Here is a 15,024-nt window from a genome sequence, read left to right on the forward strand (position 1 = left end):
GTCTTCATGAAGTAGTTACAAGAGAAGCCAAGCAGGTAAAGGCGTCTAAATCAAGCAATGCAACAGTACCGTTAATTAAGAAAATTTGAGGAGGAGAGGCAGTTAAATGATCTAAGTCTTGAATGTGATGTCCTTCAGCAGGATTCAAAAAAATAGACATTTAAAATAGGTCAGATAAATCACTCCCTGAAAGAGCCTGCTTGTTTTCTCTGACTATAATGGGACCCCAAGGTGGTTAGCCCAGATGTAGGTGTCTACAGTTTAAGTATCTAAATTTAGATGAGATGAATCCTACCTCTGGTGCCCAAATGCCATGAACAGAGAGCAAACACTTATATGGGCAGTATACAGGCAGTTAGTGATTCCAGTCTGAGAAAACAAATTTAAAAAATATATATGCAGAGCTTTTGTTTTGCTCCTCTTTTGTTATCATCCCCCCAAAAGGTGACAGTAAATATATTTAACTCTTGTTGAATACTCCCCTTGGAGTAGGAAAGATGTGGCTCCAAGTGCTCCCAGAGCATCAGCCTTAGGACAGGAGCCAAGTTATCAGCCTTCGCAGGCCACAGGACACACAAAGCAACCAAGGAAGATTTTGTGTGATAACTATTGCCCAGAAATGACTTCTTTGGGGCTCTACTTCTCTTTTCACTTTGTTTCATTCTTGCTAATATTTTATTGTGTACTTTAATAGAATAAAATATGAATTTATATTCTTAATTCATAGCTAGTGACCTGATAAATACTGTGTGCTCTATTGCATTGGGAGTGATGAAAGCAATTAGGTGATATTAGATTATTTTAGGGTTTCCTATACCCTACACAGGGTTAGGAGTCCCAAGGAGCCTACAGTGAACCATGCACACATCACCAGGAGATGAAGGACATGTGACTAGCTGCCAGGCTTGTGGAAGGAGTGTGTCTTGGCAAGTGTTGGCTCAAGATGTTATCAGTCAGCTAGTGTGGGAAGACCAGAGACTTGAGGTCACTCTGAACCAGGTACAACTGTCTTGCTTCATTTGGTAATATAGAGCTTCAAGAGTGGTTCTTGCTGAAAGAAGACCATAGCTAATTTGTTAAATCAAATGGAAACACAGCAAGCCCCTTATGATGCCATAAATAATTTTCAGTTAGAAATGTAAAAGTCTTTTATTATTAGAATGAAAAAAAAAAAATTCCTCAGAGGTTAACATACCAATATTTTGTCATGGCTCTCTGATACTTCAGTTCAACTGACCAGAAATGTAACGCTAATAAATAAACCCATTCAGGGAAAGAGGTGCTATGGCATATTCTTAAGTAGTTCTTCAGAGTCCTGAGAAGTCTGGGAATCTGGCCTGTCTCAGGAGAAAGAAACTGATGAAATCCCATCATTATTGCCCATGGCATGTCTGTGTTTTACCCGAATTCTACCTGCTGTGTGCAAATCAGTCTTGCAGTGAGTTTATATGGAGAATTGGAGATGTGGAAGAAATACAGAATTATGCCAGCTTTTTCCTGTAAAGAAAATTCACAGCTATGTTATCAAAGTTTCTAATTATAAAATTTCTTTAATATTTTATTAATAGGAGGGGAGGGAAGATGCCAAAACTTATGGCATTTCACAAGTAAGATTATGGGTTGATTTCTGATTGGATGACAGGACCCTAATAATAAAACTCATAATTTTATACTACATTCCTCTGCTGATGATAGAAGTTCTTTGTGCATAATAGTACCATTTCTATTCAGGAATCTTGTTAACAGTTGTAAACTCAGATTATCATTTTTATTAGCCTAGTGTTTTCTTATTTCTGTGTTACTGACAAGAAATTACAGCAAATTTTCTGGCTTGGGTTTTTTTGTTGCAATGAAAGCAATTCCATTCAACTAGAAATTTCCAAGCACTGGGTGGAAAACTATTGCTAGAAGCCAACAGCAATCTAAAGTGCACAGATTAATTAAAAATATATATTTAAAGATGAAATTCAAAGAGAAAATAGACTGGTCAATTGGGTTAGGGTTGGGGTGGGGTTTAGAGGTACAGATGTCTGGCTTTTAATACTTTATGACTTTAAGAACAATTTTTTTTCACCAAACTCATCACTGTTTTTACATTTCTTCAGACCAGTAGCATTGACATCACCTCTATGACTAAATATCACTGGCTGCATTCAGGCTGTGCTCCATGCAGCCTTGCCCATTGCTGAGATGCTCACCATGGGCAGTGGGAATCAATTCCCATGGACTTCTCATGGCTTTGGGTGATTAGGAAGCTCAAATGAGAATATTGGTAGTTGTTTCACCCCATTAGGCCACTTGAGCATTGTAAAAGCACTGTTTCTAGGAGAATGTGAGACTATAGCTGCATAATTTACTGTCAACAGCCTACAGTTTATTCATATTACATCAGATACGCTTCTAACTGTCAGTTGATACTGAGTGAATAAAAACTTATTTCCATAACAAGAACACTGAATTCAATCCTTTTATTTTCTCGTTATAAATGGATGGGAGTTTAGGATTACAAGGGACAAAGCCTAATTTTCTAGGCCTTGTAGACCTTGGTGTTGAGGTGGGGGGAGGCAAGTTGTCAGGGCAAAAGCAAGATGTGGCAGCTACAACGACCTCATTTCACAAGACACCAGTATTTTCTGCACAAGCAAAGTAAACCTTCAGGAAAGTATTGCAGTGCTTGAAATTGAGGCTGAAATAGGGAGTGATGAACTTCTGCAAGTGCAGCGCCCTTAACCCTGTGCCCTAGCAAAGCTGCTGTGAAAGAATGTGATTTTCCATATGGCATTGACACGTCTTCTCCTTCTCCCCAGGGACACGAAAGGGAGTCTGTGTTTAATCCCTGACTGCTCTTCACCTCATAACTTCGCTCCTGTGATCACATTATGCATTTAGCAAAACAGACCTTCGAGTGTGGAAAGTCTGACCTATCAATCTGCAGATGATTAATTTCAAGACAACTTTGCCTTTTTTTAAAAATATTAAGGAAAACAGCTTTCAAGGAATTAGAGGACTGAATCACACTGGCTTTCTAACTCCATTAGATTTCTCTGAAAAATCCCATCCTATGCTCAAAAAGTTTTCCTCAGCATGATCAGAAACCTGCGAAAAACTAACTGTAAGAAGTGTTTCTTTTAAATACTTCAGTAAAAGTCTACATGATCCAGTCTTAAGTGTAACACTAGCTAATTGCAGTTAGAAAAAGATAGTTCAGCAATCATGAGATCCGGTTCAGCTAGTACTGAGTAATTTCCTCTTAAATACAGGACAAGCTCAGCCTTCCTGCTAATTTCAGTAGGAGTTGTAGCATTTAATACTTGCCAGAATTACATCCAGAAAGCCTGAAAGTAAAAAGGCACCTTACAAGTTTTATAAGCCTGAACAGAAAACAAAAGCAAAACACATCTCATTTTCTATTAAAACCAAACCCAACCTAATGTATTTGTCAGAAAAAGTCTAGAAAGCAGACCTTGGAAATCAGGGGACTTGCAAGGCAGGAACTGCAACATGTATAATACAGATCTGGTTGTATCTGGCAGGTTTGTATTCGTAGAAAACTATCCACAGCATCAAACCTATTCTTTACAACAACAATGCTTGGTATTTCGTCTCAAAGTTCGTCAGCTTCTTGCAATTAGCTACTACGATGCTATGACAAGATATGAAGTGGAACATCCCTTCCCCCCTTCTCCAGAAGAACAATGCAAGGGACAGCAAGAACTTTATCCAGCACTGGACAACAATATTCCTGGATACACTAACCCCACTCGATGTAAGTAGAAAAATATTTATTTATTTTTTAAAAAAGTTTCGGTGTTGCACTTCCCTACCTAGTAAACAGCTGAACAGGCAGAATGATACCCAAGACCGTCTCCTCCACCCCCATCTCCACCCCCGTCATATCAGTGCTTCAGGCAACATTTGGAAAAAAAAAAAAATCACACACATAAAACCCCCAACTCAAGTATCTTTTCTGATAGGAGCATAGAACAGTAACCAAAAAACAATCAAGTCCTCATTGTCATAGTGCGACAATCACAGCACCGCTTCTGTTGAGCAAATAGTCAATTCACAGAGAGAAAAGCATCATGAGGACAGACACGAAAGCTGTTATTATCCATTTTAAGTAATAGGAGAAGGTCACATATCAAGCAGTTACACCTTTTCATTACATCCTAACCCTCCACAGCAGGGGAACCACACTTATGACTGTGTTAGATATACAAAAGCTTTCAGCTCCAAAAAAGGAAAAGAAAAGATGGGGAAGGGAAAAAAAAAAAATTAAATTCGTCTTACCAGCACGTTGCAGCACCAACTTGCTTGAAGGAATGTTGCCTTTACAGGTTTCTCTTTTAATTATCCTGGAAGCAGAAGGGGGAAAAAAAAGAAGACGATGTAGCAGGGTTGTTAAATTAGCGTGTGCTAGAATCTTTTCAGTTTGTCGCAGAGTAGAAAAATACCAAAAAAAAAAAAAAAAAAAAAAAAAAGACGCAAAGAAAGAAGGAGGAAAAAAAAAAAAAAAGAAAAAGAAAGCTCAGTAATTTAAATTTGCTGTCAGTTCAGGCAGCATCGCTCTGTCCCGCCCCTCTTCCCACTGGGTTCTACTACCTGCAGGGCTGCAACTGACAGCTACTGTGCAAACAAAAAAAAAGGCAAAAAGCATGCTGGGACCATGCTGTCTGCTGTCTGAGTCTCTCTCCACTTCTGATGACTGAAAATCATTAGTGGAAAGGTTCTGTTGTTGTTTGCTGGGATTTTTAAGTTGGGTGCTTTGCATGAAATTTAATTTATTTTTAATTGATACAACGTAGCACGTGACAGAAACCGGTGGTGGTGTTTCTCAGCTCTGCTCAGAATGGAAACTAACCTGAACAGATTGATTTTAACAGTATGGTATATGTAGAATACACACAGACATTTGCCATGTCGCGCTTTGCAGGCATGCATACAGCCCTTCTCGTAATGCTGGGTACAAAAATATTTGTTTGCATGGAAAGTCAGGAAAACATTTCAACAGCAAGTGGTTAAAACTCTGGCACACACACACAAAAAGTTGCCGTTATTGGTTTTTTTTTCCCCTGCTTTTACGTTTTTATTCCAAACTTTTTCAAATCATTTTTGAGAACAAAAGTAACAGAAGTCAGAGGCATATGAACAACTGGCACAACACTCGTGTGACAAAAGGATGAACTAACAATCGCTGTACATAAAAAGCTATGTTTTTAACCAGATGTTGAAAACCATTTCTGAAAGTCTGAGTTAGTGACTATTACCAGACTGCATACATCGTATGAGTGTGAAATATTTGATGAAAACTAACAAGGAAAACAAATACAAATGCTATAAACTTCTTTTTATAGCTATTTTAATTGTTGCTAACAGCCTTTTAGCAATAGGGCCAAAATCATCCTTCCAAAATAGAGAAGCATAATCTGTAACTTCTAACTATAAATGTATTCACCAAAATATGGTTCACACCTAGTTATAAAATAAAATTAAAAGAGTGAAATGATGCTTTTCCTTAATACTTTAGTAGTAATTGCTTGGATCATGCCACAGTAAATATGCAACATTTGTATCCAGTTATTGCTCTACTTATGTGTGTAACCATAAAATAAAAAGCTGAAATGTTTAAACTTAATTAAATTAATCTCTGTTTTACTTGAAGTTTGCCATCTATACAGGAAGAGACATGTGCATGCTGAACATGCCTGCCATAGACAATTGGCTGGTAAATAGATTTTTAAAAACTCTGCAGAAACTAATTGCTACTATGCCTGCATCCCTTCTGCAGCCTTTACTCATTGAAGTAGATCTGACAGAGCTCCTCCTACCACCAGCAGCTGCACAGGGCTCAGGGTGTAGGGTCTGCCCTACAGCCCTTGCAAGGCTCCCGCTCACGAACAAACAGCCATGTTAAATTGGTACCACAGGAAACATTTAAGTTGCTTTTCTTCTCTTTTAAAGCCTCCAGAGCCTTTTAACAGGTGACCACCTGAGGACATTCCTACAGATGGTAGAAATCTCCCACCATTCCAGAGATGAGGTTTATCCTGCCATGACCAAGAACCATCTCTCTGCAAAGTTCACCAGGATCTCTTAGTAGATTCATGCTGTCTACAAGAATTTTTGCTATCTTCTGTGGGTTCATTCTCAGTCTAGGGGGAAAAGACAGAGCAGAGAGTCATCTTCAAATTGGAAATACAAATACATAAGGACAGTGTACATAATTCTGAAGAGGTATAACAGCAGATTCCTCAAAAATACATCATTTTTCTGCTAGAATTTGCTCTCATTTACACTTGGTGGCTTTTAAGTCCTATTTTTGTGCTACTAGAATGTTTTAGTACATGTTTTCATCCAAATTCAGTGTCTCCTGGATCCCTGTCCTTTGTTTTTAACTGCAAGACTTTCCTTCTTTTTGCTCCTTGTTAGGAAATAAAAATGGTAAATTCTAAAAAAAAACCCAAACCAACAACAACAAAAAAGTGTTCTTGATGATTTGACAAGATTTAATCCTTGGGTTTGGTATCTTCATGCACACATACACACACATGCACACATATGCTCACGGGTATGGTTTCAAAATTCCGTTAAATCCAACTGATTATCCTTCTATATGTCTTTGCAAAAGTCAAGGGTGACCTGTTTTTAATGCACTTGGCATTTTAAGCAAGGCACTCAGGCCATCAAAAGACAAATAATTGAACTTTGCCTTTAATGGAATACAGTAGTGCACTAAATAACAAAACCTAAAAAAACTAGATTTAGCAAGGAGATACAATCAAGAAGGCAATTTGACTAATTGGTTGAGAAAATGCAGAAGAGCTCATAAAATCAAACATTTATAGAAACACCTTACTTGTGCTATTAATTTGAAATAAAAATAGTGGTAAAGCTGTTAATATTAACCTTTTCTCCTGTAATGCAGGATACTAGAAAGCACAGGGACAAACACTGAGGTGTTTCGAAGAGCAGAGTCTGATCGAAGTGGGTGGAAGCTTCGTTCATTTTAGGGTTTTAGTGAGGCTGTATGTTACTATTAACCGTTCAACGTCTCTGTTACAATCTAATTTTGATTAAGGGTCATACGCTTTGGACTGTAGCAGTAAGTTATGTACTATGGGAAAGCTAATACTTTTGTTTTGTTTTGTTTTTGTAGTTCTATAGTCAGTTTTTAATGAATCAGTTAAATTAAAGAAGCGGTAATTAATGGAAGTTTCCTACTATATAATGCAACAGAAAGTATCTAATTAACCTTTGTATCCTTTACAAAACACCATCTAGTGAAGCATTTTCTGATCTGGCTTTAGTCAGGAGCATTTTTGCCTTTCACTTCAGTGGAGTTCATATTGATTGTTCTGGGTTTTCTTTCACAAGTTTTCAAGTCATCAACCATCAAGAATTAGCTCCTAAACCCACTGAAATTATTTCATAAACTTCCATTCCTTTTTGAAAAAAATGCACAACACACCAAACCTTCAAAATCCCTTTTTGCACTGTGTCTAAATTGACTCTGCTATACTGTGATGGGGAAAGGGTTGAAGGTGTTTTAGCCCAGTATGAGATTAGTCCCAGTATTAAAATGAAGACTTGTAAACTTGGCAAATACCAAACAAAACCAGAAAGATGCCTTTCCTTGTCTTGTAAAGTCTTCCTTTGTAGCCAGATCTAAATGGCCTTGCTTCAAATAAATAAACCCCTGTGCCTTCCTGCCCCTTAGAAGCAAAGGGATTCACTCAGCTATATTGAGACCCTTTTGGTATGTAAAGGGAATTTAGAAAAGATGTGAATTATACAGCTGAGATATATAAATGTAATTTTGTGTAAACAGTCAATTCTGTTGTTACAGGGAGACTTGAGGATAAACATGGGCCATACAGCCATCTATGACTTTTAACTTTCAGTAGGCACACAGCTTAAGATTTACGACATGTATTAATTATGTCAAAATAATACCCAGTCTCCAGTGATTTCATGTACCGTATTTCTTTGTGTACAAGCTGAGACTTCTGTTACACTAATTATTTCCTCCTGCAGCTTTAAATTGAGGGCGGCTTTCTCATACATTTAATTACTTTCCCCTGCAGCTCACAAGGAAAAGGTAGTTGAAGGTGGCTTCTAAACAAAGATATACAGTAATTAAAAGCTCTTTTAGAGAGAGCTTTTTTGTAGGGCACCTGCTGTTAATGGAGTACTTTGTGTACAGTTCTGTGTAGTCTTTGTATCCAGTGCATTATTTCAGAGGTAGCGTGTTGGAGGATACCTACATCTGATGTGGTGACCCATATATGTTAAATACCCTACGCTGAAAAAAAAACCCAAAACACCAGGAGACTTCTCCTTCCCCCAGCAAAATCCAGCCCATAAAAATGGTTTAGTAAAGTGAAAAGCAAGGCTGCAAACTTCTGATTGTTATTGTGGATAACAATCACTTAGTTTTTTGTGTGTTGTTTTTTTTTTATTATTATTTTTTTTAATTTATTTTTTTTATTTTTTCCCCAGCTGAAAGAAATGAGTTGTTACAGTTTCCATTAAAAGATCATAATTTTATAATGCATAGATTTGTTTACCAAAATTTCTTATTGAGGAAGAAAAAATTGTGTAGCTAATGTGATTTAATAAATGATGGTTACACATCTTAGTCCTTCCCTGTTGCCTTGCCTGTGGCTGAATTCATTTTTCATACCTATGTTGCTGTCCCCTTGGTACATCTTGCTGTCTTGCAATCAAAGGGGACTAACTTAGAAAAATACCTCTACAGAATTTGGTGCTTTGATAAATTAATCCATCCTTGTGTGTTAGCCTTCCAAACGTTCATGTCTTAAGAGTAGTTTGTTGGGTGAAAGCAAAGACCTAAGACCAGAAAGACAGGCAGACCCTGTGTATAAGTTCTTGCTCTTTTCAGAGGAAAAAGAATGTGGAAGATAAGGGTTCCAACTCTATTCACTGTGTGTTTTGGGGTTTGCTTTGATGTTTGGTTACATTCAGTGGGATGTTAACTGATGATTCAATGGAAACTTCCAGATGCTAGAACTGGAAATAATTGAGCAGAGAAAGAAAATTAGTAATTTGGTAACGTTGCAAAAGCAGCCTTGGCTCTGAGGTCTAAGGGGATGTTTTCCATCCTGGTGTAAATATGAGGAGAGAAGATAACCAGACTCTCCCTACCAACATCAAGTTCAGGTGTTCATAACTGATTCCTATGAAATTTTCTTCTTAGCCTCAGAGCAGAAAAGGATTCACTGATTGTTTCAGGAAGTATTTGCACCCTTCTCATTGCTATAGACTGAATGGCTAAAAAAATTAAAAGGACATCTACTATGGCCATTATGAGAAGGTCACCACCAAAACTGTATAGGAGCTACTTATCTTGTGTTTAGGAAATACCACAATAAATCAGACAGAAATAGGCCTTATGTATTTAATGGAGGTCATCACAAACATATATTTTACTTTTTTCTGATACGTATCTCCACAGACCTCCAGCATGTGCTCCCCAGAAGAAAACCTTCCAGACACATTCAAGTGTATTTTCACAGTATGAACTGATGAATAATTCATTCTTCCACTAGCACTGACGTATTGTTATTTACTGAGACTCCATAGAATGGCTCCCAATGCTCAGGGTCTGATGCTTTACTCTCTGTATCTCCTGCCACTGAAAGAACTTTTCAGTTTGGAGATTACATATTGTCTAAATACACGTTTCTCCAAGGCTCAGGTAACCAGTTAACAAAACAGTTGCAACTACTTTAACCACACCTTTACTAGCCTGTGATTTCTGAGTCACTAACCCTTTAGGATTATGAAGCTTATCCCCTGGCAAGCATCGCTCCATCCTCTCAGACTCTAAATTAATGCCCAAGAATATGATCACTTTGATGGGACCAGCTGTTTCTTCTGCTGCCAAAGCACTCCAAACACTTTGGCAGCTTCCCTAAATGTGCTCAGTAAATCCTGACATGCACCATAGGAGTGTGCTCTGTGGGCTCCTAGGCAAAAAGGCATCTGTGTGTGCAGTACTGACCCTGACATTTGACTTCTGTGTTCGCACCTTATTGCATAGATCTGGGAGGGATCCAGCATGAATTCAGAAAGTGCAGGTTGGCAGCTCCTGAACCAACAGCTTTTTTTTGCCTTTGAGCTTAAAACTTAACAGGTGAGAAGTATGCAAATGTACAGAGAAAGACATGATTTGGTGTTTATTGAGCCTGCCTGTAAAATCTTCTTTATCTTTTGCAATCTTTACAAGAGGATCAAGGAATATCAGACCAGTCAAAAAGGTATTATTAGCAGGGCTAGCAGCAGTGCTTGTCAAAGTCCCTGTTTTCAGTTGTTTATGGATTTTTATCACCTACATTTTTGGATTAAATTTTCTCTGCCAGGGGCCTGCCTTTGATTGTTGGAAAACTTCAGCCAAATCAACTGTCTTTGCTGAGATCCAGGCTGGGGGGAAAGCATCTTAAGATGTCAGTAGTCTTTTCTTTCAGGAGGTATGCAACTATTGTATTTCTGCCAGGATTCAAGCAGGGACTTGAAATTTGTCCATAAGGGTGGCATTTATGCCAGGGACAGCAAAAAATTACATCCATAAAGAAAATTATACAAGCGAGGGCACTTCTGGAGAATATGGTTTAGCATGACTGGAATAACAGGATGACACCGCCTTAACTTTGGGGGAGAAAGTTCAGGGAGGAAGGCTCGGGTGTATGGGTTTGTGCATTGCCACTTGCTCTCAAGGTTGCAACCCTCTTCACTTACTGGTGTAGATATGGCCATTACAGTAAGTGCTGAGCACTTGAACTCCTGGTAGAAATATTCTGAAACTAGACAAAAGAAGCAAGAGTGGACTGTAGGCAATATGTTAGGAGAGCAAATCTGGACGTGTATTCCGGAGGACAGAGAAAGAAAAGAGATTGGAAATGCCTGGAAAATGAAAACTAAAACTGAAATGTTGCTGGAGAGGAGACTAGGTTGGTTATGCAGGACTTCTTGCCTGGAAGTAAGGCGGGAGAATGCCTTCCGATCGGAGAGATCGGTTCAGACATGGTGACTGGGAATGTGCTGTTGGAAATAGGCCGAATGGGTAAAGAGATACTGCGTAATGAAGAACACATGATTCTGTTGCATTGTACAACATGGGCTTCGGAGGACAGAGTGAATATTGCTAGTGAATTTAGCTGTAGTTTTTTGTGCTCAACTTCTATAAACAGTAATGATCCTGAGCAGTGTTTTTCTTTGCTAGGAACTGTACAGGCTCCTCATGGTGTCCCTTGCTTGAGATCCTTGGTGTTACTGAAAATATGAGTTAATAATAATGAAAGAAAGCATAATGATCAGCCATATATCATTAAATTCTTAACTAGTTACTCTGCCTGCTACTGACTCACTGCTCTGTGTCTCTTCTGACAGCAGAGCTTTGCCTTGAAGGGCAAGAACATCCCATCTGTTGAGCTCTGAGGGTGTAAATGATCTTAAAAAGGAAAATATTTGTCTCTTTCGTGTATAAGAGAAGCTGGAAGACCCAGCATTGCCCGCACTGGAAATGGGTAATCTCTGTCTCCCTCATGGCTAACTATGCACAAATTGTGTCATCTTGTACACAAAGGGCAGATCCGATTGGGGCATATGTTATCATATAGCTGCAGTCACACAGAGGCCCTCAACATGAATACTATTAAAATGTGAAACGCTCAGAGATTATTTTAGGCTTCACAGAGAGCCATAACAGCGACTGCAATAAATTAGAGCAGTTTCCCAGGCACTTATGTATCAGTGCACCCTAGCTGTCACTTTACAGGCTGCAGTGCATCTCTGCTTTGCTGTCGGATCGTACTGTACACGGCGGGCACGTTCCCCAGGCTAGAGCTTACGTGCGTGGCTCAGGGGAAGAATTCCCTTCCAATGGCGTTGTGATGGTCTCCTGTACAGAGCTTGAGAGATACACGGGGGTCAAAATACGTGCCAAAACCCTACTGCCTGTCTGAACAACCTTTCTTTTCAATCCTCACAAGATTTCAGCCTAACTCCCTTCCCAGACCCCTTCATTGTTTAATGAGGCAGGAACAGAACTGGATTGTCCTGAGGACAACGGAGAAACAGCAATCGGTTTGCCTCACACCTGTATTGTCAGAAACCCCTACTCTTTTTATACGATGTTAAATAACCGTTTGCCCTGAAGTAGAAAAATCAATGACCGCACAGATATTTGCAGGTATAACTACACTACTGCTTTATAGCAAATCATTTACGTTGTGTGTGTAAAATTAGGAATTTGTATGTTGCACTTCGCATAATTAATGAAGCACCAAGTGATTTTCTTTTTAACTGTATTTGTTTCAATTTAATTGATTTTGGATAATTCAATGGAACTAGTTATTAGTTATTACAGCACTTAGGACAGATTATATTAAAGTTTTGGCCTTAACAAAGGAACTCATTAATCATTCTTAAGTACTGTATATAAAATAGGAACCTCTCACTGAAATGATAGAAACTGGATTTGTCAGAGGGCGAAAAAAACCCCAACACATAAATTAGGCTTAAAATTTTATTGATCTGAAAATTGCTATTTACTGAGGAAAGTCTTCTGGACTGTAAAGTATTTAATAAAAAAGAAATCTATCAATTCAAAATTAAGATGTTTTGGAAACAAATGTCAGTAGTTTAACTGAACAAAATAATATAGTTAATTTGAATGCAATATCAGTGTGTGTATATATATAGTATTTTATGGTATAAAATCTCTCTCTGATACAGAAAATTCCATATATTTATGGCAGGTTTTAAAAATGTGTACTGCTACATCCATGTTATCATTATGAGTCTAAAAGATATTAAATAACTTCCCTACAGGAAAAAAAAAAAAAAAAAAAAAAAAAAAGCAAGCCAGGGGCAGGAAAGGGGACAGGTCTGTGAACACAGAGCACATTCCCCTGGAATGCACTACTACTGTTTTATTTCCAAGCTGTCTAGATGAAGCAGTCAATATCTGAATACTAGGGCTGATCTTCTGTAATATCTAGTGATCTGTCATATTAATTAGACTAACGTGACCTGACCACAAAAAAATCCCTGTCCTACATGAAAACACTGAAGCAATCCCCTTCAGGAGACCAGATGAGTTTGAAATATACTTTCCTAGAAATCAAGTTTTATCCGACAGTAAAGCTTAAGTCAGTAAGAAGTAGCCCAAGTTACAAGTGTGGAAGATCTGCTGTGTTATCTAGTTTATTTTCCAATTTTACCAAAGTTTATTATTGCACAGCTTTAAAATTGCCTACTCCTTCCTTCAAAATGCCTGAAGTGTTAAAGTTTATGTCTTCTCTATGCGTGGCTGCTGCACTGGCTACTAGAACTTGATTCTGATCTCTAAATTAATCTCATTCTCTTTGGACAACTACAATGAAAGGATTAACAGAAGAGGAAAATACTTATTTCTGGAGGGACATGCCCACTTTCACATCATTTATTGAAGCCCACTTTTACATGACTTGTTCAAGAACTTCTTTATTGTGTCCTTAGAAAACAATTATCCCTGAGGGAAAGAAAAAATGTCTTCCGTCCTTGTACTTTGCCCTCTGGCACTAAGATGCTTTCATTTAGAGATGTTCTGCCAGATATTGCCACGCACAAAACTACAATGTTTCATCTTGTTTTATTACACATGTGAATTTTGCCTAAGTCTTTATCTCAATAGTATTTTTTCTTTCTGATTCACACTGCAAATTTATCTCTAACTTTAAGTTTTCTTTCACCTCAGATCACTTTCAATAACCCGGCATTTCAGGCTCTTTTTACCTTTCTCCCTTTGCTACTCAACATTAATTATTTTTTCTCTAGTGGGATTAGCTTGCAATTTTCCAGGCTAAACATAATTTTGCTTTAAACCCACATTCCTAACCTGTTGAGGTCCTCTTGCATTATTTCACTGAGGTTGATAACCTTTACTGATTTTGGTACCATCTGCAACTTTCATTAGTATTCTGTTTACTCTTTTCCCCTGGACCAAAATGAAGACATTAAGGCCTGACCTGACTTCTGCAGTACCTGCTAGATGCTAGATACCTTCCAGCAACTTTCAACTTTGTTTTTCATTACCTATCATTTAGAATCCTCTAGACACCTTTCAATGTGAGTGACAATAAAAAGATGTTTCTTCAACCTTAGAATATCTATTATAAACAATGGTTAGTAAAACTAAACCACACCCCACCCCACCCCCAACCCTTAATAAAATAGCCAGTAGACTTTCTCTCTGCGTGGCTCACTAGCATAACTATTGCTTTGCCTCTTCAAAAAAATTTTAAACAGTAATCCTCTTTCTGACTGGAAAATGGACATTATTGAAGTTTTTATAAAATCGTTCTGAAACGTGTTATCCTCCTGTTTATTTACAATATCTATAAATAAATTTTCCTGGATAAGAATATGTTTTCCCTTAGTTGAAGGCTCATTTGCATTTTTCTGTTGTAGTATTAGTTCTGGGAGTGCTTGGACCTCCCTCTTTAGAAGAACTTAAATTAGAAGGGTGTTACCGAATACTTCTTGAAGATCTGGGCCTTCCCCCAGGAGACAAAATAAATTCCCAGTGGTCCAATGTTATATTGCCCTTTGGCTGCGCATGACAATGTCTTGACTGCCCTGACAGAAGGATGAGTGAGGTGGGTGGGAAGCATCTTACTTATTGTGCACTGTATTGTATTCTTTCAGGCAATTTTGAAGATTACGTACTTGAGAGAGCTACTGCTTGGATTTGCCATGAATTCCCAACATTTCCTACAAGTCTGTACAGTGGTCCTGTGCCCCTGTGGGTCTGTGTATCCCCCAAAATTAGTGGGAGGCCCATCTGTTCCATTTTAGGAGTGTGGAGATGCCCACGCACCAGGACCAAGGGTGTACATACCTTTTCTCTATGCCAGAGACAAATCCCAGGCAAGGTGGATTGCAAACAGATCTAGGTCAGAGCAGCATGTTCTGAAGGCTTGTTGCTTCTGTGAAAGATTACCTTCCAGACTTCCAGAGACC

This window comes from Athene noctua, chromosome 3, assembly GCF_965140245.1.
Source record: "Athene noctua chromosome 3, bAthNoc1.hap1.1, whole genome shotgun sequence".
Taxonomy (NCBI): Eukaryota; Metazoa; Chordata; class Aves; order Strigiformes; family Strigidae; genus Athene; species Athene noctua.